This window comes from Lithobates pipiens, unplaced genomic scaffold (genome assembly GCF_037356315.1).
Source record: "Lithobates pipiens isolate NorthernLeopardFrog02 unplaced genomic scaffold, aLitPip1_a1.2 Scaffold_13, whole genome shotgun sequence".
In the NCBI taxonomy this organism is placed as follows: domain Eukaryota; kingdom Metazoa; phylum Chordata; class Amphibia; order Anura; family Ranidae; genus Lithobates; species Lithobates pipiens.
In genome coordinates this window covers 448,430,484-448,452,328 of record NW_027507718.1, presented here as the reverse complement: position 1 = coordinate 448,452,328, position 21,845 = coordinate 448,430,484, and the positions used below count along the sequence as shown (strand labels likewise).

The window sequence follows — 21,845 nt, the reverse complement described above, 5'->3', positions numbered from 1 at the left end:
AATGACTGAGTTGGGTGGAAAAGTATCGGCTGAACATCAGATGCAGTAACGGTTTGGCAGCGCAGCTGTATCCACCCAGCCACAAGTGCCACACTTACCCAAATACAATGGAGATTCCATACTATGATTGTGGATGGGGAAATCTCTTGCCTTTCTCTTGTGGCCTTGAGAGACGATATTTAAAGCGGAGCTCCACCCATAAGTTCCGCTTTAAGGCCAAATGGCACTTTTTTGGGGCTCCACTTTAAACCCTCTAAGTCTTTAACTAATGCAAAAACCTGTCAACAAAATTCAAGCATACATCCTAAAAGTAATAGAAAACCCGTTACAAAGAATAGGAAACATACAACATGTGACAGTATTTAAGATGGATATTTAAATTCTGGTTAATTTATGGTAATTTTTTATTTCCAAATCTCTATCAGTAAAAATTAAAAGGGAGAATCTGATTGGTTTAAAAAACACCATCAGAAAACTCCCAGAAATTCCTAAAAAGACAATCTCTTGTGTCTTACATGCTTGCTATATGCATATATGGCTGTGTCTCAAGGGGTAAGACTATTATAATAGTTACATTATGGTGTATACCATTTCAGGGTATAGAGAGTCTTTTATTTTATATTTTTTTATATATTTTTTTGGACTGTGACTTTCCTATTGGGGAAAAGGGCTTTGCACAAGTGCCTGTATTTATGCACTTGAACATTGATGTGCTGGCCGGCTTAGCTCTGAGGAAGGGGATGCGCCGCCAAAACACGTAAGCTTGTCAGTAAAGTGTGGTGTTGTTGAGGCACACGTATCCTGCACTACATCTTCTGATTTACATGTTCTTACTACTTGTACTTTTGCGAGTATCCATTTTTTAGCGATTTTACATCTTTCCAATAAAACGTTTGGAAATGCACTAGGTGCTTGCACCTTCCCGGGTTTGTTCTGTTGTAGTTTTACATTGGATTCCCCTATCTGAGGAGGGCTGCTTTGGCCAAGCATTCCAGATGTACCCGTGAAGGACCTCTGAGCACTGGGAGTGACCGCCTGTTTGTGTATTAACAAGTATTAGCAGAAAATCGCATTTGTTTGCGACACATCACGTGTACTAACTTTGGAGGGGCCACTCACTTCACAGTTACCGGAATGTAAACGAAATCTGCAAGCAACCAGACGCCATTCTAGTTTCATAGCCAGACTTCAGTCTGCCAAACACAGAGAGCAAGATGGGGGTCCCAACGTTTACAGTGGTAATCACACAGCCATCAAACCCCATCGCTGCAGCGAAGGAACTTTACTGCTACATTTAGCTGCATGTGCTCATGAAAGCTGCTGCCAAGAATGGGGCTTTCTGAAATTACAGTTCAAATGTCACTGGACCCTTGTAGAACAACACTCTGCTGACAGCAGGGTCAGCACTTAACAACACCTGGCCAGATACTTGATGGCAGGGAATATAAAAAAAAAAAAAAAAAAAAGCAGAACAAAATCTCTGCGGATAATGGCATAGGACACGCCAGACAGAGTTGCTGTAAGAAAAGAATTGTCTGGAAGCGAGAACTAGGATGAAAAGGTGAAGTATAAAGAGGATTTGATAATATAGCCTTCCAAAAGTTTCTCCATGAAACTTTTCTATCATGATGATATACTATCACAAAGCTAGATTTCTGAATTGGTTTGATGCCTGTCCAATCCTACGAATCAAGCGGGTATCTGGGAAAAGTGGGGGTTTTCTGGGTGGGAGTGTGGAGAAGTGGAGATCCATGTTGTCAGACAAATGTACACACAGTTGTGCTTAGAAGTTTGCATACCCTGGTAGAAATAATGGAATGTTGGCAAGGATATTGAAAATATGACTGATCATGCGAAAAACAACTTTTATTTAGGGACAATGTTCATATGAAGCCAGTAGCAGTTTTTTGGTTCCTTTTTAACCACCTCCTGCCCTCATTTTCAAATAGGCGGGCAGCGGCTCTCTCATTCTGGACAACATCATTTAATGTTGTCCAACCCTGACGCAGGGACGCAGTGCGGTGATTGGTGGTGCACTATGTCCCTGGGACACGTGCATTACTGATCTCGGTAAAGATTCGATGACGAGGCTCTTTACCCATGTGATCAGCTGTGTCCACAACTGATAAACAAGGAAATGGCAGTTATTGGCATTCCTTTCCTCACACTGACAGCATGAGAGGAGAGCCGATCAGCAACATTTTCTCACAAGAGAACTCTGCACTGATCATCAGCGCAGCCCCACCAGCGATGCCCATCAGCGCAGCCCCACCAGCGATGCCCATCAGCGCAGCCCCACCAGCGATGCCCATCAGCGCAGCCCCACCAGCGATGCCCATCAGCGCAGCCCCACCAGCGATGCCCATCAGCGCAGCCCCACCAGCGATGCCCATCAGCGCAGCCCCACCAGCGATGCCCATCAGCGCAGCCCCACCAGCGATGCCCATCAGCGCAGCCCCACCAGCGATGCCCATCAGCGCAGCCCCACCAGCGATGCCCATCAGCGCAGCCCCACCAGCGATGCCCATCAGCGCAGCCCCACCAGCGATGCCCATCAGCGCAGCCCCACCAGCGATGCCCATCAGCGCAGCCCCACCAGCGATGCCCATCAGCGCAGCCCCACCAGCGATGCCCATCAGCGCAGCCCCACCAGCGATGCCCATCAGCGCAGCCCCACCAGCGATGCCCATCAGCGCAGCCCCACCAGCGATGCCCATCAGCGCAGCATATTAGATGCCGCATCATCAGTGCACATCAGTGAAGGCGAAAAATAACGTATTTATAGAATTGTAGAAGAAAAACTTTTCTTCCCCTCTTCAATTTTTGGTCTTTTTTTTTAGCAAAAAAATAAAAAAAACCCGTGGCAATTAAATACCACCAAAAGAAAGAAAAATACAAAAAAAATCTAGTTTGGGTACAGCGTCGCATAAGCGCACAATCGTCAAAGTGTGACAGTGCTGAAAGGTGAAAATTGGCCTGGGCAAGAAGTGGGTAAAAGTGCCTAGTAGGCAAGTCGTTAAATAATAAGGAGGATTCACCCAAAATGGTCCTGATCAAAAGTTTACATACCCTGGAATGTTTGGCCTTGGTAAAAACACACAAGGCAACATACACAGGTTAAAATGGCAATTAAAAGGTTAATTTCCCAAATATGTGGCTTTTTAACTTGCAATTAGTGTCTGTGCATAGACCATCAGTATGCTCTCGCATAGCTGTAGAGCCATGGGGAGCAGAAAAGAACTGTCAAAAGACCCAGGTAGCAAGAAAATGGAACTTTATAAAGATGAAAAAGGATATAAAAAGATATCAAAAGCTTTGAATATACCAGTCAGTACTGTTCAATCACTTATTAAAGTGGTTGTAAACCCTTAAAAAAATAAAATAAAATACATAATAAAACAAATTCCAAAAGAAATAAAATAAAACCCTGCAAGACAAAGGCATAATGAGCTAGTATGCATAGCATACTAGCTCATTCCGAAAACTTAGATTGAAGCCCCCGCAGCGGTCCTCGTTCACCGCTTTGGCGCTGTAATTGCCTGGAGCCGCAATGACATCACTCCTGCACATGTGCACGGTAGTTGCAGGTAACAGCACAGTCTAATTGAAGCAATGGCACGTATGTACCGTTATAAAAATGATTTTCTTACATCAGGGGACACGGAGCCATAGTACTTACTATGTGGGATGTCCCATAGCAATGGCAACTGAAGGGAGGGAGACGCAACAAAAAAGTAGGGCAAAAAGGAGGCAAGAGGACTCATACTGCAGCCTGCAGTACACTGCGCCCAAAGGCAATATCCTCATGACCTTTAATATCGATTTGATAAAATCTGATAAACGTATGAACCGAAGACCAAGTCATGGCTTTACAGATCTGAGCCATAGAGGCCTGATGATGCACCACCCAAGAGGCACTAATCGCCCTGGATGAGTGTGCTCTAACATGAGAAGGAAGAATTTCTTCTTTAAGCTGAAGCTTGATCACTTGACAAATCTATTTGGAAAATAGTGGATTTTGACCCTGCCTTCCACATTTTGGACCCTCTGGCAGTATAAGCAAAACATGTGTTTTGTGAACCTGAGCGGTCGCCTTTAACCACTTCCCACCCGTCCAATGTACATATACGGCCGGGCCGGGTGGGAGCCGCCTCCTTCTGACTGGACGTTCAGGAACTTCCATCAGGAGGGGGATCGCGCACGTGCCCGCGCAGCGGCGCGATCCCGATGCGCCCGTGTCACCCGGACACGGCGCATCTCGGATCGGCAGGAGGGCTCTGTGATTGGCCCTCCTGATCACATGACGGCCGTGTCTAATCACAGCCGTCATGTGATGTAAACAAACAGCCGGTTGCTAGGCAATCGGCTCTGCTCTCCTCACACGGAAGTCGTCGCTGAGGAGAGGAGAGCAGATCGCTGCAGCCGGCTGGTGATCAGTGAGTATGAGCTGTTTTTACAGCTTTTTACTCACTGATCACTAGTCTAGTGTAATACACACATGTCCCCAAAACACATGTGCCCACACATCTCCCCAAATAATAAAAACACATGTCCCCCACATATGACTCACTAAAATCGCATGTCCCAATGATTATCTGCAAACATATGTACATGATCATTTGCGTACATATGTCCGTGATCACACAAACCAATTATTATACACTTAACAGAATTTTTTTTTTACCAAAAACATGTAGCAGAATACATTTTGGCTTAAATTTACGACAAAATTTGATTTCATCGGATTTCTTTTAAAATAGAAAGAAGAAAATATTGTTTTTTTTCCTAAATTTCCGTTTTTTTGCGCTTATATCGCAAAAAATAAAAAACGGAGTCGTGAATAAATACCACCAAAATAAAGCTCTATTTGTGTGAACAAAAGGATAAACATTTTATTTGGGTACAGTGTAGCATGACTGCACAATTGTCATTGAAAGTGCGAGAGCGATGAAAGCTGAAAATTGGGCTGGGAAGGAAGGGGGGTGAAAGTGCCCTGTATTGTAGTGGTTAAATAGACTCTGATCACTCTTACTACATCAAGGGAATGTAGTGCCTTCTCTTCCCTAGATTGAGGCTCTGGGGAGAAAGGAAGAGTATCTTGGTTTAAATGAAAACCCGTTACCACTTTTGGTAGGAATTCAGGATGAGGACATAAAACCACCTCATCCTTATGCATGATCAAATATGGCTCATTACAAGACAGCTGCTAGTTCTGATAATCTTTCTGGTTGCCATTTCTTCTGCTAGAAGAGTATCTCAAAAGAACCAAGGGAATGTCTCGTAAAGGCTCAAACGGCTGATTCAGCAAATTTAAATCCCAAGGATTTAGCGGTGCCTTGATAGGGGAATTAATCCCCATTACCTCTCGAATATGCTTTGCACCAAGATTGGGAAGTAAGAAGCCATTGAAAAAAAAAAAAAAACGGACAATTCCAGGGTCTGGCCTTTGATAGAAGTCAAGGCCAGCTTAATTTCAGATCCCATTTGCTGGAAATCAGGGACCTTGCCTATGACATACTTCCTGCGGTGCCAACACCTGGATCCACACCAAGAAACATATGCCTTCCAGACTCTATAGTAAAATGATTCTGGAAGCTAGCTTCCTGGCATTAATCAAAGTAGACACTACCGAAGGAGATCACCCATGATCCTTTATAAAGTGGGATTCAACAGTCAAATCTGTTAAATTTTTCGTCCGTATGGTAGGATGGAATACCGGACCTTGTGCGAGAAGGTCTGGCTATAATGGCAGAGTCCGAAGGACTCCTAGTGCTATCTTTATGATCTCGGTAAATCAAGATCTTCTGGGTCCCTCTGGGGCCGCCAGAATCACCTTTCATTCCTGCTTGATCCTGCGGAGAAGGCGTGGAAGTAGCAGAACTGAAGGAAACGCATAGATCAGTAAAAAACTGATCACAAGTGAAGACTAATGGGTCTGTTCCGCCTGCTAGCGGATCCCTTGTTCTCTACACAAAGTTGTTGACTTTGTTATTGAATCTGGACGCGAATAGGTCCATGTCTGGAATACCCCATCTATGACATCGCTAGGAAGATGTCGGGGTGAAGATTCTCCCGGAAATAATTGTTGGTGACTCAAGTAATCCGCCTGCCAGTTCTCTATTCCTGGAATTAAAATTGCTGATGGGCAAGGAATGTTGTGGTCTGCCCAAGCTAAAACATTATTCACCTCATTTTGGGCTGCAAGACTTCTCGTGCCCACCTGGTGATTGATGTAAGCCACAGCCGTGACCTTGTCGGACTGAATCCTGACAGGACTGTCCCGTAATCTGACCGTCCAATATTCTAGGGCCAGACGTACTGCCCGAAACTTTCAAAATGTTGATAGGCAAGGACCTCTAACCTGGACCATCTCCCCTCGACAGAATCTTCTTCCAGGGCTGCTCCCCAGCCTAGAAGGCTGGCATCTGTTAACACTTTCTAGGATACAGGTGGAAAAGATTTCCCTTTTGCTGGATAACCACCAATTTAAGCTCTGACTTACATCGCGAGCCAAGCATATTTGGAAAAAAACAAGGCCTGAATCTTTTTATTCCAGACCGACAGGATGGTGTTTTGAAGCAGTCTTGAGTGAAAACTGCACATAAGGGACGGCCTCGAAGGAGGCCACCATTTCCCCTAAGGATCTCATGCACAGCTGAATGGAAGGATTTTTCTTTGTTTTGATAAGTTGAATTAGTCCCACAATGGAATGGATTCTTGTCTCGGGTAAGAATACCTTCTTCTGTATGGCATCTATAACCAGCCCGAAGTACTGTAATCTCCTTGATGGTTTTAAGGCGGATTTCTCTAGGTTGAGTATCCAACCCAGAGATTCCAGGTAGTTTACAGCTGTGATCAGACTCTGGTTTAGACCTGAGACTGAATGATCTATTAAAGGTAGGTCATCTAAATAGGCTAGGACCATTATGCCTTGAGCCCTTAATCAGGCTAAAGGTGGTGCCAGAATCTTTGAGTACACCCGTGGTGCTGTGGCTAAACCGAATGGCAGGGCCACAACTGACAATTATGATTTTCTATTCCAAAGCGTAGAAATTTCTGGTGAGCGGGAAATATTGGCACATGGAGATATGCATCTTTGATATCGACTGAAGCCAAAAACTCCACTCCTTGCAGGATGGACACAACCGATCGGATTGACTCCATGTGAAAGGATCGGATGTATAAGTGTCGATTCAGACCTTTGAGATCTAGAATGGGTCTTACCTCTGTTTGGTTTTGGAACCGTGAAAAGGTTTGAATCAAAACCTGTGCCCTGTGTTCCACTAAGGGAACCTCTGATATCACCGACTGGGATAATAGACGATAAAGAGCCAGAAAGAGACTTCTTTTTCTCTGGATCCTTGGGAACATTTGACCAAGAAAAAATGAGGAGACGGAAACTCTCGGAAATCTAATTGTAACCTAGAGAAAACTGCAGAAGCCACCCATCTGTCCTGACATTGTTCCCCTTTGAGAATTGCAGGAGCCTAGCCCCCACCCAAGCGACCGGGGGCGCACCTTCATGAGGAGGATTTAGCATCCTGCTTTGTGGGCTTTCGGCCCCAAGATCTCTTCTGACCCTTGGGGTCTTCCCCTTGAACCTGACGGTTGAGGCCGTCGAGACTGCCTAGAGGCTGATGCCCCTGGCACAGGAAAGGCAGTACGCTTAAAGGAGAAATATTTTAACTTCTTTACCGGTAAAAGAGCTTTTGCCATTAGAGATCCTTTGGATGTATTGTATCCAGCTCGTTTCCAATAGCCGTTCACCATGAAAAGGGGAAACTGGCTAGGAGCTTTTTACAGGGTGCTTCGGCTGACCAATTTTTTCAGCCATAGGACTCTGCGAGAATGCATAGGATTGCTCCAGTGGAGCTCAGCACAGCACATCTTTACTCCTGACCAACACCTTAGACACTGAGGTACTCCTGATATGGCAGGGGTTATATAGGGAGGCAACTTCCTGTTTAGTGTGTGCCAGTGTCCAGCACCTAAACGTGGCCTATAACCCACATAGTGGTTACTATGGCTCTGTGCCCCGTGATTCAATTAAAGAAATGCCTGGTTTCACCATCCCCAACACCACTACATGCCTCACAGCTTCTAGCACATTGTAATCTTGCGGGCGAGACCAAAATAGAGCTTCATGGTCATTAACGGCAATGTTTGGAGAGGGGTCAACAAGGCCTATAGGGACAAGAATACCATCCCCACTGTGAAGCGCGGTGGCTTACTGATTACCTGGGGGTGTGTGAGCATGGGTAATCTTGTGAAAATTGATGGCAAGATGAATGCAGCATGTTATCAGAAAATATTGGCAGACAATTTGCATTCTTCTGCATGAAAGCTGTGCATGGGACGCTTTTGGACTTTCCAGCCTGACAATGACCCCAAGCACAAGGCCAAATTGACCCTCCAGTGGCCATCTGTCTCCTGACCTTAATATCAAGCCACTCTGAGGATATCTCAAACAGGCAGTTTATGTAAGACGACCAAAGACTTTGCATGACTTGGAGGTATTTTGCCAAGACAAATGGGAAGCTCTACCACCTGCAAGAATCCAGGGTCTCAGAAAACTATTACAAAAGACTGCATGCTGTCATTGATGTGAAAGAAGGGAATACACCGTTTTAAGACCCAAGGGTGTGCAGACCTTTAAACAGGGGTAATTTTCTTTGTTTACTTGTTCCCAGATTTTCTTTATGGCCCCATTCACAGTTGTACGACAGCAAAGTTGCATGACAAGTAGTTTTCCATGATTTCCAACGATAACCATTCATACATGTGAGACTTCAAAAGTAGTCCCTGTACTACTTTGGTCCGACTTTAATGCGAGTTGAAGTCCATTGACCTCAAGTTTACACATATTCCCTGAAATAGCGTCAAGATCACGTGACTTAAGTTGTAGCAGTCTGAAAGGGGGGTCTTAGGATTGCGCCGTTCTGTTAGGATCTACAGTTTGAATATGAATCCCATAAAACTTGGTTCACACTGCTGCAAAATGGGATCTGACTTGTGAGACCCCAGGTCGCATGACATGTCAATTCAAGGTTTCCCTACTAGAGTTGTCTTAAAGTGATACTCCTGCCGAGTACCCTAACAGCAAGCAGCTAGCTATGGGGGAACACGAGCCGAAGCTCTGTGTGTACATTCATACATTGAGCAGTGGCCATGATGCCCCTCCCCCTCATTGGCTCACTGATTTTGATTGACAGCAGTGGGAGCCAATAGCGCTCTGCTGCTGTCTCAGCCAATGAGGCAGAAAAGTCCTGGGCAGCCAAGTCTCTCCTGCAAAATCGCTGGATATAGATGGGCTCAGGTTAGTATCAGGGGGGCTGGGGAAGCTGCTGCACAAATGCATAAAGATACAAAAAAATAAAAAAATAATTGCCTTTAGAACCACTAACTGTTACTATACAAGTTGCTTCGACATTAGAACAGGTGCCTGCACTACTTTGGTCTGAGTTGGGTGCAATTTCAGCTCTTGTACAGGCTCCTAAATAGCATCCAAGTTGGACCAAGTTGGAAGGAAGTTGAAGGCAAGTCTTACGACTCTGCTGTCGCAGAAGTGTATTTCAAGCCTAAGAAAGAAATGTGTTTTGCCTGATCATTCATGTTTTCTTTAGAAATGGAACATACTGTATATTACCAATTCTCCAAGGCTATGCAAACATTTGAGCACAACTGTAGATTTGACTAATCAAACACCCTTTTGGGAGTACAACCAAGCAAAAGGAACGTGCAAATAAAATCTAGAGCGATTAGAGAAATGATGCGGATAACATAAATCACAGCAATGTTACAAAGGAATAGTTAAAGAATGATAATCCATCCTCTCCATTTAAATGACAGTCCACCATGGAGTTGTTCCAGCTGCTGAGCTGCAGGTAATTTCAGGAGCCAAAACAAAACCCTTATGCCGTGTACACGATCAAACTGTCCGCTGGACAATCCACCTGTGTGTGGACTCCGGACTTTTCCCAAAAGTTCGGAATTAGAAAGTAGTTTTGACTCTAAAATTGTCCACCGGACTGCGAGTCCTGCGGACAATCTGGGCGTCTGTGTGCTAGTCCGCCAGACTTTTGAAATGAACGGACTTTCCTGCACAAGGCAGAAAGTTCGTTCATTTTGAACACCGCTCCAGGTAGATGGGCCTAGCGAAGGAGGTCAAGAGATTGACAGCGTTGGCCCCGTCACCTGGTATGAACTCAAAGGGGAAGCGCTACGCTGAAAAAACAGCGTGGGTTTCTCCCCCCCCCCCCCCCCACGAGTCCATATCAGACCCTTATCCGAGCACGCAGCCCAGCCGGTCAGGAAAGGGGGAGGCCCCAAAGCACCTTGCCCCCATGTTGATGAGGACACGGGCCTCTTCCCGACAGCCCTGGCCGTTGGTTGTCGGGGTCTGCGGTCGGGGGGCTTATCAGAATGCAGGAGCCCCCTTTAATAATACCAGCCCCCCCACCGTATGTGAATAAATATGGGGTACCCCTGACCCCTACGATTTTGTAGCAATTTTACTGTGCTCGTTGTGCATTTTTCATAGGTCATGCGACTCGTGTTATTGCTGAATTTTCAATGAATGTCAACGAGGAGGTGCAGTTTTTTTTTTTTACTAACCAATAATGCAGCAAGCAAGATTTTTAACACAACAGAAGTGCAACAGACCAGTCTGAACACACGCATAGAATTTAAAGGGATGCATTTTTATTGAGCTTTTCTTGCGCTAAAGGTGCCGATAATGGCCAACAATTCATTCAAATTCATGATATTAATTAAAAAGTTGAATACAATTCAAATTAATTAATATAATAATATACTATTATAATATATATATATATATATATATATATATATATATATATATATATATATATATATATATATATATATATATATATATATATATATATATATATATATATATTTATTAAAACTCATTTTCAACATCTGAAAATTTTCGGTTTTAGTACCAAAATTTCCATTCAGTGCACCTCTACTTGAAATACAATTCCAAAATGCTCAGTGTAAAATGCAGTCTTGGGCTGGGTTTCACACTATAACACGAAGCGGCTCACAGTAGGAGTCCGGTGCGTCTCCATACATACATTTCAAGTCCGATTTCTGCCAGAATTTGTGGCTGAATTTGGACCTGAAATGGACCAAAAGGTGTACAGGACTGGGCAAATCGCACCAGAGATGCTGCAGAGACATGTGAACCAACTCCATAGAGAGCCAGTCAATCTCCTGCTATGTGAATTGGATGCGGGGAAAGCCGCATCCAAATTGCATAGGTGTGAACCCAGCCTTAAGGGTAAGAGTACCTGTGCTTGGTCCCCATAGGTTATCCCCATTTTTCTACAAAGTAGCTCATCTTTGACTGCCTTCTAGTAAAAAAAATAAAAAAAAATAAAAATAAAAAAATTATAAAAATAAAACAGATGACAGATGTGAAGCTGAATTTCAATTTTTTTTGGGGTGGATCATTCACACAAGTGTTGCCCTCTGAAGAGTGATCTGTGGCGAGTAATTTTGTTGCCCGCTTACCACTTGTTTTAACCCCTAAAAACCCACATTGGGTTACGTTTGGTGGGTGGTACTGCCCAAGGAACCAAATTGGGAGTTCAATTCTCTCTGAGGATGAGAAGCAAAGCATTGTGGCCGTGGCATGTCTAAACCCCTAGCAGAAACACAAACCCTCCTGCGCACGAGTTACCAGGTGGACTAAGTTCATGCTGGAAGATGCTTCAGAACTTGCTGCCCTCAAGGATAGGGAAGTCCCAGTGGTCAGAACAAGAAGAAGGTGATCTGGAGATTGTATTTGCAAACTCTTTTCCATGTTGCGAGTAGTATTTTTACCTTATTTTTAATAAAAAAAATAAAAAAAATGACTTTTAACCACTTAAGCCCCGGACCATTTTCCTGGTTTAAGACCAGAGCACTTTTTGCGATTCGAACGTTTTAACCGACAATTGCGTGGTCGTGAGACGTGGCTCCCAAACAAAATTGTAGTCTTTTTTCCCCACAAATAGAGCTTTCTTTTGGTGGTATTTGATCACCCCTGCGGTTTTTCGTTTTTGCGCTATAAACAAAAGTTATAGCGTTTACAAAATAGGGGATAGTCTTATGGCATTTTTATAATTTTTTTTTATTTTTTTTACTAGTAATGGTGGTGATCAGCGATTTTTATTGTGACTGCGACATTATGGCAGACACATCGGACATTTTTGACACATTTTGGCACCATTGTCATTTATACAGCAATCAGTGCTATACAAATGCACGGATTCCTGTGTAAATGACACTGGCAGTGAAGGGGTTAACCAGGAGGTGGCAGTGTAGGGGTTAAGTGTGTCCTAGGGGCGTGGCTGTGATTTACAGATCACTGATCTCTGCTCCAATCACAGGGAGCAGAGATAGTGTCACTTGTTGCTAGGCAGAATGGGGAGATGCTCTTTACATCGCATCTCCCTGTTCTTTTTTTTTCGTTTTTTATTTTTAATAAATTTGCAAACATTTCAAACAAACTTCTTTCACGTTATTATGGGGTACTGTATGGAGAATTTTGAGGAAAATAATGAAATTAATCTATTTTGTAATAAGGCTGTAACATAACAAAATGTGGAAAAAGTGAAGCGTTGTGAATACTTTCCGGATGCACTATATGCAAAGTTGCATTCAATTTACACTACATGATTACACTAAAAATTGCATCAAATCACATTGCAGCAATGTGAACTGAGCCTTAATTGCACAGAGACTAGGGCTACTTTATTTGTTATAGCTAGCGCCCAAAATAGGAAAAGCCTTTAAAACCAATGCAAACATTGACCAACTGAATGTTAAAGCGGAGTTCCATCCAAAAGTGGAGCTTCCGCTTATCTGATTGCCCCCCCCCCCCCCCCCCCCTCCAGTGCCACATTTGGCACCTTTCAGGGGGGGGGTTGCAGGTACCATTTTTTTTTGTTTTGTTTTTTACAGGTACCCTGTCCCCACTTCTAGGAGTCCAGGCCATAGGGAAGTACGTCAGCAGCTCAGTCCCCTCCTCTTCTGCCAGGCCAGTAGGGACCTGGCTGTTAAGCCGAAAGGCTACACTGCTGGGTTCCCTTACCAGCAATGGCGGCAGCAGCACCCGACCAGCTGATGTAAACATTGGCTGCAGTGCCAACATCGCTGGACCCCTGGACAGGTAAGTGTCCCAATGTTAAAATTAAGAAGCTGCAGTATTTGTAGCTGCTGACTTGATTTTTAAAAGGGGGTGGGTGGGCGGAACTCCTCTTAAAAAGGGCATGCTCCATACGTTAGAAAGCAGGTATTTCAAGTTTGCAGGATGAAAACAAAGACATGAGGGGTTTGGGTTAAGTAGAGCAGAGTATCTTTTGTATACGAAACACAATAAGCCTCACCACTGACAGCTGCAAACAAATATGTGAAAAAGGAGCCTATGAAACCCTGGAATTATTTTCTAGATGTTTTTTCGCAATCAAATATGTGATTTGCTGCAGTAATTGCTTCCTGGTTAAAAATAGAGAATTAACACTGAAAATATCTGTGGCTTGAAAGCATTTTTACATATTTTAGTCCAGGCCAGACTTACACTGTTGCAGTGAGCCAACATGCACAAGATTACATGCATTGGTGTGCACTGCATTAAGAGATCAAGTATTCAGAATCAGCTGTCAATGCACAGCAACACGCACACAACACACATTGTTCCTCAATGCAGCTCACCATAATCTACACCAGCCTTTTTCAAGCAGGGTGCCTAGAGGTTTCTTCAGCAGTGCCTTGGCAAAATTCCTAAAAATGTATCAAAAGTTGTACACAAGCCAACAGGTGGGGGAAGATGGCCTTTTAGTCACACAAAGCCATGGGTTTCATTATGCACCATTACAACATTCTAGACACCGGCATCCTAACAACCAATGACGTTGTCTGTTAATAAGGAGGACATCTTTTGCCTCCACAGCATCCTTGTTTGACCCTCCCGTGCCCGTCTCCCTCAGCACTAGGGTGACATTAGCAGACTGATGAAGAAAAATTGAGGGAGAAGAGAAACATTGGAATACTAGTCAGTACCGGTGTTCAAAAGTGTATTTGCTTAGGAAGAATAAATCGCCTCCAACATTGGGTGTCCTATATGTGGATGTTGCTGCATTATGTAAAGCTACTCTATTAGAACAGTGTTTTACATTTTAAGAAAGGGGTGCCTCGAGACTGTCCATAATTTTAAAGGGTGCTTTGAGATTGTCAAATTTTTTAAGGGTGCCTTGACTGAAAAAAGGTTGAGGAACACACATGATCTACACACAGTCCATATCTGTGCAGTTTGTAGGAGCGCTGTTTTCATGCAAAATTTGCTTTAAATTTATAAGGGCGTATAGGAGCGTGTAAAGAGATAAATTGTTAAACAAAATAACGTATCCGTGCTTAGGCCAAAAGGGGAAATAAGGTGTGCAGCCTACCCTGCTAAGTCCCCAATAGGGGACTAGAATGATAATAGTGCAAGTATAAAGCAGGGATATGCAATTAGTGGACCTCCAGCTGTTGCAAAACTACAAGTCCCATCATGCCTCTGCCTCTAGGTGTCCTGCTTGTGGCTGTCAGTGTCTTGCTATGCCTCATGGGAACAGCTGGGAGGTCCACTATTTGCATATCCCTGGTATAAAGGTAAGTGGCGCTACCTATATATTGAAAGGTGACAGACCCTGCTCACTTGTTAGGGGCTATGTGCCTCTATAGTGACTAATAAAAATGCATATACCAATAATGCAATCCTAATAAATTACCAATGTGCATACCTCACTAGGTTGCCAAATAAATATGAACTTGATATAAATAAATGTTTAAAAGCGATACATAAATATATATATATTTATTATAAATGTCACAAAAATGTAAGACAAATAATAAAAAAAATAGTTCAAATGATATAAAACAACCACAAAAAATTAGCGTGCCAAGTCCAAAAAAAAACACACATAAAAAATAAATAAAAATAAATCAGTCCAACCAAAGACTTGTGATAATTAAGTGCTTGGTGACGATAAACACAGGAACAAAATCCAGGTGGCTTAAGTGTTCCCCCTCTTGGGTCTCCACTCACCAGCTCCAATAACCCCTACAGGGGTATCTCGCATAGCATATAGGCTTAATGTACCAATACGGTTTCCCAAGATAGATCATCTAGCCAGGCGCCAACCTTTCCAACTAGTATCCAGCTCCTATGGACTTTCCAAGGATATCCCGCAGCTGGACCGAATTAGGTGTGCAAAAGATCTCTCTCCATTGGAGCAGGTGAGTGGGGACCTGAGAGGGGGAGCACTTAAAAGTCACCTGGATTTTGTTCCTGTGTTTATCGTCACCAAGCACTTAATCATCACATAAGTCTTTGGTTGGATTGATTTTTTTATGTATTTTTTGGACTTGGCACGCTAATTTTATGGGGTCGTTTTATAGAATTTCAACTATTTTTTTATTATTTAATATTGGCCTTACATTTTTGGGACTATTTTTATATATACATTTATTTTTATTTATTTTTTATATACTTGCATTTTTGTTATTGGAATATCATGGTTTATGTAACACTTTTAAACATTTATATCAAGTTCATATTTATTTGGCAATCTAGTGAGGTTTGCACCACTGGTATATGCACATTGGTAAATAGGATTGCACTATTGGTATATGCATTTTTATTAGTCACTATAGAGGCACATAGCGCCTAACAAGTGAACAGGGTCTGTCGCCTTTCATTTTATAGGTAGTGTCATATACTCTTATACTTGCACTATTAAGAGTTAAATTGTTTGTGGTTACCCCAACATTTCATATTTCCGATATGTGCCTGCTGTACCATTCACTTGTATGGGAAAACATACTATTCTCTTTGTATTTGTTCCTTTGTATGAAATCCCTGGTGTTCCTGCCAGTCCCTCTGCTTTCCTATTAAAAACTGACCACACTAAGCAGAACACACCATGGTCAGTTCTCTAGCAGGGCTGTGTACTCAACTCCAATGATGAGACTTGTCCTGGGATGTGTGACATTTGCCTAGGCAAGAAACCAGAAAGTAACGGGAGAAACTTCAAATTTTTGTTTTTTAACAAGCAAATATGATATACTTTCCCCATCGACAGTATTTACTAATGCTAGCAGCATGAGGATGATTAAAAATACCGTATATACTCGAGTATAAGCCGAGATTTTCAGCCTCTTTTTTGAGGCTGAAAGTGCCCCCCTCGGCTTATACTCGAGTCATCGCTGTCTGCCCGCTCGATCAGCGTGTCGAGCAGACAGACAGCGGCCATTCTAGAATTCAAAAGCCGCGCCTCCGGCTCCGCCTTCGCCTGTGATAGGCGGAACACTGAATTTCCCAGCAGCCTGTGTTCCGCCTATCACGGGCATCGTCTCATCCTCGTACTACGGACGAGGATGAGACGATGCCCGTGATAGGCGGAACACAGGCTGCTGGGAAATTGAGTGTTCCGCCTATCACGGACATCCGATAGGCGGAACAGCAGTCAGTGGGAAATTGAGTGTTCCGCCTATCACCGACGGAGGCGCGGCTTTTGAATCCTAGAATGGCCGCCGACGAAGAGCTGAAGGACGGAGGCTCGGGCCGGGACGGGACGCAGGCTGGACGGGACGCAGGCTGGACGGGACGCAGGCTGGACGGGACGCAGGTAGGCTGCACGGACACACACACACACACACACACACACACACACACAGATGCATGGACACACACACACACACACACACGGATGCATGGACACACACACAGGGATGGATGGACCCACAGGGATGGACGGACACACAGGGATGGACAGGCATGTCTCACCCTCGGCTTATACACGAGTCAATAATTTTTTCCAGTTTTTTGGGGGTAAATTGGGGGCCTCGGCTTATATTCGGGTCGGCCTATACTCGAGTATATACGGTAATCAATATTGGGAGAGTGAAGTTCCATTTTAATGTAGGGAAACAGTTATACCGGCGATTCGCTTTCATGTAAGAAGTATTCCTGAGCGGCTGGGCAGCCGCTGCAAAACTTATACAGGTGGCGGAAAGGGGTCCCATCCCCCTCCTGCCAACATTATCAGGCTCTCCCGAGCAATCGCATGTCCTCACAGTGAGATGAACTGAAGTCTTTCTTCCCACTGTGTGACATCAAAACTGACATCGACCATTTTGGCATTTTTGGCCATTATGGCTCTTTATTTATTGGCTACATAGCGACCAGTTAAGCAGCCGATCAGACCGATCTGTGTCTGATTGGCTGCAAAGGAGAGATGGGGGGGGGCATATCTCTGCATAAAGAATACCTTTCATTGCTATCAACAGGGATGATTACATTCCTGTTGACAGCAATAAAAGTGATCACATTTTTTTTTTTTTTTTTAGAAACACCAATTTACTTTTTTTAAAACACTTAAAATAATAGAATTTTTTTTTTAAAAGTGCTCCCGACACCCTGTGAAGTATCACCGTGAATATCAGAGCGAGAGCAATAATTCTAGTACCAAACCTCCTGTGGAAATCTAAACTGGTAACCTGCAAATGCTTTTAAAGCTTAACCTATGAATTATTTTAATTCATTAAAGTGTATTTGTTCCCAAAAAATAAACAAAAAGCATTTGAAAGACCCTGTGACATAAAATATTGCAATGACTGCCATTTTATTCTCTAGGGGCTCGTCTTGAAAAAGTGTTCTAAGTAATTTCCTGGTTTAAACTAAAAAAAAAAAAAAAAAAAAAAAAAAAAGGTTGATTTATTTTATTTTTTTCTACATGTTTATGAGAAGTGTCAGAACTGGCCCAGTAGTAGGTAGTTAAATTGAATGAGGAGTATTCATTGTGCTGGTGGCTGCTCTGTTTGTTCCTCTTCCACACCCCGCCCCCCCATACCCCCACAGCTGTAATCTTCCAGTGCTGTGCGGATAAATACAGTGAACCTGTCACAGGCACTTTTGAAAGTGCTGACTATGCCCATCCCCGCGGTCTATCCATAAAGGCCAATCTATCAGTTCCCATAATAAATGGAGGACAAGCAGATGATGGACATGTCCCCTCCTCTGTTTATAGCGCACATTTCATTGTAGAAGCCAATAGTGCTCTGGGGGTATTTCTCGGGCGCAGAGGACTGTAGATTTCAAGCAACATAGCATTCACCAGCACAAAGGTTACTTTTCAATGAAAGCCCATCTCCAGGTAAATTTTTGTTTTTTTTCTCCCCATGCAGTGGGGCTGTACTTGAACCATGCTTCCCATTATATTGCTAACGATTCCTAAATAAAAGTAGTGACACACACATGTGTGTGTGTGTGTATGTGTGTATATATATATATATATATATATATATATATATATATATATATATATATATATATATATATATATATATATATATATATATATATATATATATATATATATATATATATATATATATATATATATTTTTTTTTTTTTTTTTTTAAACACACACACCCCCCCAACCATACATACACACCAACCAAAACACCCCCCCCCCCCCCAACCAAACACACACAAAGGATATTTTGACACAAATAAAGCACGATTGTTTTAAGAAACATCAGACCCACCAATACAAAGTTCATGTCGGAATGGTAATCACCATACAAGAGACAATATTTATCCACCTAAGCCTATATAAAAGTATACTGCCCATTAGAAGATCAGATGAGATAAATTGTTTTTGTTTATTTACCAAACAAGTGTTTGTTTCTGTAGTAAACTGAAGTTCTACCTGGAAAGAAGTCAAGATATAAAGATAGAAGAATATGCTGAGCAGAGTTCTATCTCCATATGGTGCAATGAGATAATCTTAGGAGCATGTGTCAGTGAAGATCACTGTGCACTTATCTCCCCGGCTCAGCTGTCTGTCTGGACTGTCAAAGGAACTCTACCAGTCCAACTATTCTCCGATATTCTGACCTTAGACCTCCATCCCCCAATAAATGAAGGAACTCTTCTAGAACTATTTCCATCTTCACTGCTTAACATGGACTTTCAGAAAAATAACTCATTCTAAAGAAATAAATACTAGCTACTTCTTACCAGCCATAAGTGTTAACCACTTGCCTACTTGGCACTTTTACCCCCCTTCTTGCTCAGGCCAATTTTAAACGTTCAGCACTTTCAATGACAATTGCGTAGTCATGCTACACTGTATCCATATGACATTTTTAGCTTTCTTTTGGTGGTATTTAATCACCACTGGAAAAAAAAAAAAAAAAAAAAAAGAACAAAAATGTTGAAAAAAAAATATTAGTTTGTTATAAAATTTTGCAAACAGGTAATATTTCTTCTTCACTGATGTGCGCTGATTAGGCTGCACTGATGGGCACAGATGAGGCTGCACTGATTGGCAGCATTGATGAGGAGGCACTGTTGAGACTGCACTGATAATTAGTGCCCTGGTGATCAGTGTAGATGTCCCTTTCACACAAGCCAGTTATCCGCTCTCCTCACACTGAGGAAAGGAATGCAGACAACCCGGCTTGTGTTTACATCCTGATCAGCTGTCATTGGACACAACTGATCACATGGTAAAGGGCCGCTGTGATTGGCCCTTTACCCTGATCTGTGATCAGCTGTGTCCCAAGGACGCAGCGAAATCAGAGCGCACCGCAGGGGGCACATGTGCGGCACGATCATGGGAGGACATACATGGACGCCCCCTCGGTAAAGTAAGCCTATGCTGTATTTGTCTTTCAGCCATAGCGCAAATGGGAACTGGTTAACCACTTAAAAAGACTGGCCACCGCATATATACTGCAGCAGGGTGGCACTATTGCGTGAAACGAGGTACCTGGGGAGCCGATGTGCAGGTCCGGCAGCTGCGATGTCTGCTTCTCAGAGGCAGAAAGGGGATCTGTCTATGTAAACAAAGCAGATCCCCGTTCTGACAGGAGAGTACAATGAGATTGTTGTTCCTGATCATTAGGAACAGACAATCTCTCTGCCCTACAGTTAGAAACACCTCCCTAAGACACACTGAAGTCCTTGATTTCCCCCTAGTGTTAACCCCTTCCCTGTCAGTGTCAATTATACAGTGATCAGTGGATATTTTTAGCTCCGTTCACTGTAATAATGTCACTGGTCCCAAAAATTATATATATATATATATATATATATATATATATATATATATATATATATATATATATATATATATATATATATATATATATATATATATATATATATATATATATATATATATATATATATATATATATATATATATATATATCAAAAGTGTCCGATCTGTCCGCGACATTGGCACACACTCCCACCGAAGATCACTGACATTACTAGTATATAATTAAATAGAAAAAAAAACCTTCATAAATTTCCCATTTTGTAGACGCTATAACTTTTGCGCAAACCAATCAATATACGCTGATTGGAATTTTTTTTACCAAGAATATGTAGAAGAATACATATTGGCCTAAACTGATTAATAAATTGTTTTTTTTTATTGTATATGCATTATAGGAAAATATTAAACTATTGTTTCTTTTCAAAATGGTCACTTTTTGTTTATAGTGCAAAAAAAAAGCAGTGGTGATCAAATACCGCCAAAAAAAATCTCTATTTGTAGGGGGGTAAAAAATAAATAAAAAGGACATCAATTTTATTCGGTTACAATGTCACATGACCGCGCAATTGTCAGTTAAAGCGATGCCGTGCCGTATTGCAAAAAATGGCCTGGTCATTAAGGGGGTAAATTTTTCCAGGGCTGAAGTGTTTAATGATGGCGCAGACACAGAATGCCTTCCTATTAACCCAGGTAATCTTAAACTGATAATGAACATGGATGTAGGATTTAGATCTCACTGTACAGCCACTCATATCACTTTTACATTGTAGAGAAATGGTTGAATCAGCAAATGTGCATGTGTATATAAAATCTAGTGGTCACAGCGGCACGGGTGATCTTTTTCAAAATAAGTCTCGAACATGCCTCCAACCCAGAAACCATCATCATATTCCAAAACAGGAACTCAGAGTGTAAAACTATACAGCAATGCTAATTTACTAAAGAAATTCCATCCATTTACACATTTCTAACTTGTAAACTGCAATCTAAAAATTTATTTCAGCCCAACTCCGGCCACATCCACTGAGTGCAAGCTCATGCCCCAGCGTGTGTGGTAATGTCACATCAAAGGCCCCGTCAGACTATTGTGAATGCTATATATAATATATATATATATATATATATATATATATATATATATATATATATACATACATATATATACATACACATATATACATACACATATATACATACACATATATATATATATATATATATATATATATATATATATATATATATATATATATATATATATATATATATATATATATATATATATATATATATATATATATATATATATATATATATATACATACATACATACACACCCACACACCACAAATGTGCATTTTGCAGATTCAATATCAGCAATTATTTCTAGCGAGTGATCTAGTGACCGCGGTGGTGGTTTTCAAACACTGAAGGTGGAGCATGCTATGAGTGTTATTTCTTTGGAGGTGGGATTGCTTCACATTTCTTCAATTTGGAAGCGATTAAAGCGGAGTTCCACCCAAAAGTGGAACTTCCACTTTTAGCACTCCTCGCTCCCTGACATGCCACATTTGGCATGTCTTTTTGGGGGGGGGGGGGGGGGGGCGTGTATACACCCTCTTTTTAGTGGGACTTCCTGACTCCTCCTCTCACCCTGCCAGCGATCTTCTGGGACACAACACAGGTCGCAGATGATCGGCTGGCCAATAGCATGCGCA

At 42.3% G+C, this 21,845-nt stretch overlaps 1 protein-coding gene across 1 annotated transcript in view; it reads right to left on the bottom strand.

The window, feature by feature from the left end:
- TAPT1 (transmembrane anterior posterior transformation 1) overlaps nt 1-21,845 on the bottom strand; it is a 125,328-nt gene that overhangs the window by 78,295 nt on the left and 25,188 nt on the right. The gene's annotated exons all lie outside the window — the stretch shown is intronic.